The sequence below is a fragment of the Trichechus manatus genome, unplaced genomic scaffold, assembly GCF_000243295.1.
Source record: "Trichechus manatus latirostris isolate Lorelei unplaced genomic scaffold, TriManLat1.0 scaffold00015, whole genome shotgun sequence".
Lineage (NCBI taxonomy): Eukaryota > Metazoa > Chordata > Mammalia > Sirenia > Trichechidae > Trichechus > Trichechus manatus.
In genome coordinates this window covers 24,481,655-24,489,512 of record NW_004443951.1, presented here as the reverse complement: position 1 = coordinate 24,489,512, position 7,858 = coordinate 24,481,655, and the positions used below count along the sequence as shown (strand labels likewise).

The 7,858-nt window shown below is 43.7% G+C and overlaps 1 protein-coding gene across 5 annotated transcripts in view; it reads right to left on the bottom strand.

The window, feature by feature from the left end:
* PHC2 (polyhomeotic homolog 2) overlaps positions 1 to 7,858 on the bottom strand; it is a 136,803-nt gene that overhangs the window by 19,625 nt on the left and 109,320 nt on the right. The window contains exons 1-2 of one of the 5 annotated variants that reach the window (XM_023727263.1): positions 4,232 to 4,622; positions 2,441 to 2,514 (exon numbers count right to left, since the gene is read on the bottom strand). The exons of 3 other annotated variants lie outside the window; for them this stretch is intronic. The gene's annotated coding sequence lies outside the window, so the exon portion shown is untranslated. Of the gene's footprint in view, positions 1 to 2,440; positions 2,515 to 4,231; positions 4,623 to 7,779; positions 7,853 to 7,858 lie in introns of those variants that run through there. One more of the 5 variants, XM_023727264.1, reaches the window with a different exon arrangement.

The following is a 7,858-nucleotide window of genomic DNA, read 5'->3' as shown; positions in this document are numbered from 1 at the left end:
AATGTCATAAAACAATATGTGTACTGACTGTTTAACGAGAAACTATTTGTTCTGTAAACCTTCACCTAAAGTACAATAACAAAACAAAACAAAGATTACAGCCTAGGAAACTCTATGAGGCAGTTCTACTCTGTCACAATGGGTAGCTGTGAGTCAAAATCAACTGAGTGGCACCCAACACCACCACCACCTTCAATAGGGCTAAGTATGCTATTATTTAATACCATATCTCACTGATTCTAAAATGCTATCAGATGGTAAGATGACCCATTTCCCCACAAGTCTTTACACTACATTTACACATGCATCTCAACTATAGATTGTACATATTAAAAGTCTGTATTATTTGAAAGATAGTATCTTTTAAAACACGACAAGAAACAGAACCAAAATGGAAATAACAATAATGCTGATATATTGTGAAGAACATAACCAGTATCACTGAACAGTATGTATAGAAACTGTTAAATGAGAATCTCATTTCCTATGTAAGCTTCCACCAAAAACACAGTATTAAAAAAAAAAAAAAAAAAAAAGAACACGGGAGGAGCTCTTAGTGGTAAAAAGTTGTAGACCCCTTTGCACCATAGGCCCCTGAATACCAGAAGGTAGGAGGGAACCAAAGCTCAGCTAAGCAGATTGCTTTCCTCCCAATGTCTGTAAGCTTTTCAACCAGGCTAAGGACCAAACTGCTGCGTCGAGGGCACACAGTAGGCTGTGGCTTTCTCGCAGAGATGCCATCACCATCCTGCCCCTCTGAGCACTCCCTCAGCTCTGCAAACAAGAGCAGCCTGCTCTAGAGGACCTCTCCCTGAGAGGGACAGAAACAGCAGTGACAGGAGGATCCCGCTGAGGCACTTCACTAACCAAAGTGGTGAGCTTTTCAGTCACAGGAGGGTAAGGCCCTGGGTGCACAGCCAGGTTCCTGCAGGGAAGCTGGCCAGGAGAATGAAAGAGGGGCAGAGCCAGGTGACCCTAGACCTGCCCTCAGTGTCACCAAAAAATGACCTTGTAGAGGATTGGAGAACAGACATGCTTCCTGGATCCTGAGCATCTGGGAGATGGCCCAGCAGTCCTGGCAGGGCTGAGCAACGCTGGTTAAGGCATCTGTTAGGGAGGGCCCCTCCACCCTACTGGCAGCCATTACCATACAGCTGACTTTCATGCTGTCTCGTAGGGCACAGGCAAAGAGAGCGGCCCTTCTGACTCACCCACAATCCCTAGCTAAAGTGTACATAAGCTGAATTGTAAACAGCTGAATGTTTTCCAAGCTGCCACCCCCAGCTATGAAGGAAGGAATCAATGGAGCGAACAGCCACCCTCCCCCACGCAGTTCAGGACAACGGGAGCAATGGGGGATTTCCAAACAGCTGCAGGAACTGCTTCCCAGCCCACAAGCAGAGCCCTGTAATAGGGCCTTGGACTCCTAGATCAAACTCATCAGCAGCACCTGCAGGACCACAGAGTGACTTCCAACAGGACCAGTCAACACACCAGGGAATAACAGCCAACCATGACTGCCGGAGACATAAGGGAGAGTTCTCAAAAAGAGTGCTGCTTAAACCTGGTGATTGAAGCCAGTCTTATGGTGTCCAATGCTGAGGTCAAGGGCTCCCAAACAGCCTCACATCACAGTCTTCTGAGAGATGCTATGCTTTCAAAAGACAAAATGCCTGGAACCAATGACAGAGGCTGCACAGCAGGGACATCAACGTAACAGGAGACGGAAGGATCACCTGAAGAGTGCAAAGGGCACTGGCTGGGGGAGGGGGGCGATGGATCTGGGCTCATTTTCTAGTTCCATCTTTGCTTAGCTGTGCGGCTTCAAGCACTTAGTACCCGTTCTGAGCCTTAGTTTCTCCATTCATAAAAATCAAGTTCATCCTGCCTATCTTGCAAGGTTACAGTGAGTATTAGAGTTTATATATGTAAAATGCCTGGCACTGAATACATTTAGAAATGGTGTTATACGGCAGTTAAGACTTTAGGATCAGAAAGGTCTTGGCTTCAATCTTAATTTGTAATCCTGGGCAAGTTACTCTAGGCCTCAGTTTCCTCATCTATAAAATGGGGTACTTATATCTGAGTTACATGAGAATTAAATAAGATGATGCAGTTATAATATAATGGAATAGGCTTGGTTTTGCCACAGAAGTGCCAACATCACTGAGACTAGAGAGGAGGTTAAGAAACGGCCTGCTCCATCTCACTATCTCGCTAAGCCTGGTGGTCTCTTACAGTCCCAGAGCAGACCTATTCTCTCCTTGGCCAAAACTCACACATCATTTGTGTGCCTCAGACACCTTGGTCTACTCAGGGTGTCCCCTTCTTGTACACTTGGGGTTGGGCTTCAGGAAGAAATGTTACCTCTATTTTGACAATGAATACAACATAACGGAAACGCTCCTGCCTTTCAGAACAAACTAAAGGCTTAACTCACCTTCACAACAAGGCAAATCACCAGATTCCCTTTCTATGTGGTTCTTTCGTGAACAGTCCAGGGTATCAAGCAGACTGTGCAGAAGAACCCCGAAAATCAGAAAAGAGGTAACGTCAGGAAAAATAAAAGAACCACTTTACCTAGAGCAGAGTAAATTTATGAAACTTGTAATGCTAGGAGGTGGTTTAGTCTGTGAAATCAGTTTAAAAAGCTGAAGATAAAATCAGGGCAGATGGATTTATATCAGTTTACAAAAGAAACCTAGAAATGTTTACTAAATTCCCTAATTTTTTTGAGGTTGATAACATGGAAAGGCAACCATGCTCCCCAGATGATGCCTTTCCTTTTTCTGTGTTTTGGTTACCAATCATGGGAGAACTAATATTCTTAGATAAACTGCCCAGAGAGTGAGCTAAGCCTCAGTTGTCTACATAATGGGCTAGATAATACTTATCTTGCAAGTGTATCCTACTGCTATTTCTACTCCTCAAAAACATTGCCCCTTTCCTTCTTGTAACTATTTTCTAAGCTTTCACTCACCTTACTTTGCCATTAGTCAACTGGTAGAACAAATTAATACTAATCAATGGAAACGTGAAAGTGTGGACTTAATTTTTTTTTTTTTGCTTCACATTAGTTTTGTTTTACACTGTCATTTGCTTTGATTGTTTAAAAATGTTTTAGGCCATGTGGCTTGAGACCACATATGGATGGTTTTGAATATGCTAAAGATATCAGTAACTAGGGATAATTATACAGTATTTAAGACATAAAAGCCATATAACTAGCGCTTTAAAAATAACTCAGAGCAACCATGAACTCTCATTTTCTTGCCAACAGTATCAATATTCGGTATCAGGCCTGGCCTTCCTCATTACTGGAGAAGAGTTGGTTATGACATGGCATGTAATAGTCATCTCTTTTTTAACAGAAACTATAATAAATTTCATTGCTAAGAAGAAAATCATTTGAAATACACATATTTGCTGATGCTTTAAAGAAAATCATAATAGCAAACTGGATTCTTTTCAACATCTGGATTCATCTTAGAATACTGGCAATCCAGAGTTTAATAGCAATAATTTCTTCAGCTGTTTTGTGAAGAATGTTCTCGTCTTTTAGACTTATCTATACTAAAAAATAATTTGGAAATTGAAAGCTAGGAAAGCACATCCTTTTTCATTAATAATTTGTAAGGGGAACGGGAAAAAACTATTACATTTATTATGCTGATTCAGAAGGTTTTACAATGAATCAAACAGCAACTATTTATTATTATATGCTGTTTCTTATTATACTTTTTATCTTGAAAAACCAATAATTCTTAATCGTATAAGTCTTGATTAACTATAAAATGTACCATTTCTTGACCATGTGACCATGTCCAACAATTCCATTCTACTTTTGTTACTAAAGGGGGACAAAGTCCAGAATATCAAGACTGCTGTCTTCAATACGCAAATGGTTGATTATATTCCCAATAATTCCCCAAATATCTATGATTACCTGTAAAGTTGAATTAAAGATAGTTTGCCTCTGAATATCTTTAGAAGTATCAAATCAGTGTTCTGCTGTAGCTAGTAATTAAAACTGAAATTTTAAATAACTCAGTGCTTAAAATGAAACCTACATCTATGAGTTGTGAATATGTAATTAAAAGTTATCTTAAACAGGCACACTTTTGTTTTAAACAGAAAACACGCTTAAACAATATTTTTATCTAGTGACCCATGCTGTAGGTTAAACCATGCCATAAAAACATTTAAAATATAAAGCTACATATGTTCAGACCTCTACTTTTGCGGGGTAGTTCAGCTTTTGAGTTCCATCAAACAAGGTGCTAAATCACTCGTGAGAGTCATTTCTGTCATTGGCACAAAGGCCTCATCGGAGTTAGACTGCTTTTCCACGGGGAGGTAGGCAGGCTCAGCCACCGGGCTGCACTTCAGGACAGTCTCTTGAAGGGTACACAAAAGGCTCTCTCTGCAACCAATTTTGTAAGATTTCTCCTGACCGCAGAAAATCAATCATCGTCTTCATCTTCCAGTTACAAAATGGTACACAACAAAGGGAATAAAAGAGAAACCAGCATTTATGAAGACTCTTTATTCTCATTTCCCTAATCTCATCTTTCTGAGTACAGGACCAAATCTGCATGGAGATCAAGTAGCAATGAACAGCCCGGAGAACTTTAATATAAACTTGGACTGACTCAGAGGTGGGGGTGGGGAGGGACTTTGTATCACACTAACGTGGCACAGTATTACTAGAACTGGAACCACCATCCTGTTCCCTATATTTTAAGCTTTTGATTTTATTTTGGCTTGCTGAGCCATGATAGATGAAAGTTAAGGACTCTGATAGAAGGTGGGTAAACTTTGTTTATTCAACAAATGATCACCATAATGCCTAGCATGAGGCCTACAGACCAAGGGATGACGACAGACTTAGAGGGAGAGGCCAAAGCTGTCAAGTTACCTCCTCACAGATTCACAACAGAAAAAAAAAGGGAGGGGGGAGAGAAAGAGAGATTAAAAAGGCATTTAACGGCTCACAGGGAAAAGTTTCCTAACTCTGAGACAGTAATTTTTTCTCCTTAAATAAGAAAGCCTAGGGAAGTGACAAGACCAGAAGCAAGAACAGTTCAATTGTCTAAGAGCATCTATCCATTTCTTCTTCTTCTCTTAGTTCATTCCCTCTCCCTCTGAAAGATCAGAACCAGGAGATTCTGAGACAGGATATGAGTAAGGCAGGAAAAAGGATGTGGTCTGAGAAAGAGTGGATTTTGGGGCTGAGCCAAAGTAAGGAACAGCCAGGGTCAGACACAGAGGAAAGGGTCTTGATGGCAAGAAGAGAAATCTCAGAGTTCAGTCAACTTAGAATAGAAAGTCAATGGCAGAGGAGGTATGTCTGGAAACAGTGGTGGAACTGAGGCAGAACAGCACATTTCTATGAAGTTATCGTCCCCTGAAATGCATACAGACAATGGCTGAGAGGACCCACAGCCAGAAGAATCATTACTGGGTCAGGAGGAAGAGGGGCTGAGTTTTCTCTTTACTTTGAGGGAAGTGGAAATAATAAATATTGAGTGCACTCAACAAAGGAAAATTGGAAATTAAGCCAGGACCCAAAAGACAAGTGGGAAAGGCTGGGAGGTGGGTAACGTGACGAAACACCAACATTCATTAAGCACCTATGTGCCAGACGTCAGTAAACAACAGTTAAAAAAAAAACAAAGCAGGTGAAAACAGGAGAGACTGCTCATGAAGATGCAGTTGAACAACTGAGAAACCAACTCAAGACCATCAGAATACTGGACTAAGAAAATAACCACTTTCTCAAGATTAAGAGGGGCAAATAAAGGCATCTATTTTTCCCAATGTGCATGCACAAGCCTGGAAACAGATCTTGGGTGGGCTGAGAGGCAGAGCTCATGTGACGAAGAGTGCCTGGAAAGGGCAGGTGCCAAAAGGGCACCACTACCCATCTGCCGGACCCTCTGTGAAACAAGCCAGCCCTTGTGAATGAGCCAAACCAGAAGCCCTGGTTCCCGCCTTTCAGGGATTGGAATTTAGGTACGGAAATCAACAGTGGAAAACAGTTTATCAGCTGATTCAAAAGTGTTAATATTTCCAATTATAGATCCAGATCTTGGGGGATATGTATTAAAATACTTTTATATTCTCCACAGTACCTAGGACAGTGCTTTCCATAAAGCAAGAACCCAATAAAGGTGTGTTAAATCTAACTGGATGAAACCAAAACTGCTTAGCTGAGCCAATATCCTGATTCGGCAGACAGACTCTCTAGTCCCGTAACCAGCACAGTTGGGTACTTTCTTTCTAAACCAGTCAAAATGATGTGAAGCCTTACATCTCTTGTGAGCTAAACCTAAACCCTAATCAAGAGGCACTGCCACAGGTCTGCTGCCCTGTACTGGAATAAAAGATGAGGAGGACGGGGGGCAGAAACATGAAGGCAAAAGGGGTATTCTTGTCTCATTAGCCTGTAATGTTCACGCTTACCCAGAAATCCTGGCAGTTCCAACATTTGGGTTGACTCAGGACGGGAAGAAAAATCCCAGGTGAATGATAATTGGATTATCCAGTTATGCCCCAGAGCCAAATGGCTGGAAAAGGCCAGGACAGTATGGTCTGGAACAGTTAAAGTGACATTATTTTCTAAACCCAAAACCGAGACACTTGGGCTGACAGACAATGGGACAGAATATTTTAAACTGGGCTGTCCTAGAAAAATCAGGGACATATGGTGGATTTAGGTCGGTGGCTTACTTAACAACAAGGGATTCTCTGGGCCCACTATGCTAATGGGAGGGGATTAAGGATCAAGGATGGGAGATATCTGAGGGGAAAGCTGTCACTGATTTGTAAAGCAGGAAAAAGAATAAGACAGTGCTGTAAAGACAACATGAAGGTAAACGTTCTACATAAAGAAGAGGAAGGAAAGTTTATCAGAACTGAAAGTATGTCAGTGAAATCTGTTCAGGTATCAAGAGTGGGGGTGGGGTGGGATGGTGAGGGTTGAGGTGGGGGTGGGGGTATCACTGACACAAACTGGTATCCAACAGTACACGGGAGCCTGGGGCAAGGAGTTCAGGATGTAGCAGCTTCACTATTGGTGTGCAACCTGACCTTGGGCAAATTATTCCCCTCTCTGTGGACTTCAATTTAAACAGAGAACCTCACAAATCCCTATTTTAATGCAAAGAATCAACAAATATAGTATATCTTCATCTGGCATGGGAAGGAGAGAAAACGCTCTTCTAAAAATGGAAGAGAGAGCAGAGAACAGCTTGTCCTTTTCCATCCAATTAAAAACCTCGTGAGACTGAACTAGATTAAAAACAAAACTCTCCAGCGAAGCCCCAGGCGCCTCCAAGATAGGTAGTCCACCACCAGTAAAGTGTACCAGATGCCAGCAGTTGTGCCGCTAAACGGACTGTCCATCCCCCGGTAAACCCCGTCCCAGAGAGGACGGGTGGGGGTGGGGGTATGCGGGGATTCGGAGGAGGGATGGGGGACACACGGAAGCGCTTGGCATGCCAGGTTGACAAGGCGGCTTCCATGGGGAGTGCGGGGCAGGCAGGCTCAGGTCTCGGGCGGAGGGAGACGCTGGGCTGCGCCTCCCCAGGCGCGGGAGGCGGGGGAGCAGGACACCTCCCAGCGCGGAGAGGACGAGTCGCGGGCTGGCACGGCCTGGCAGCCGACTAGGCCCGGGCCGGGAATGGCACCAGAGGGCGGTGCCCGGTTTCCAGTGCGACGAGCGCGGCTCCCGGCCCCCCTTCTTGCGAAAACCCCTCCCCCGTCACGGGCACTGACCTGTCCAGAGCCCGGCTGGGCCTGGCCGGGCGGGGCCTACGCAGCCCCTCGGCCGGGCGCCGCCTCGAGCGGGGTCCCG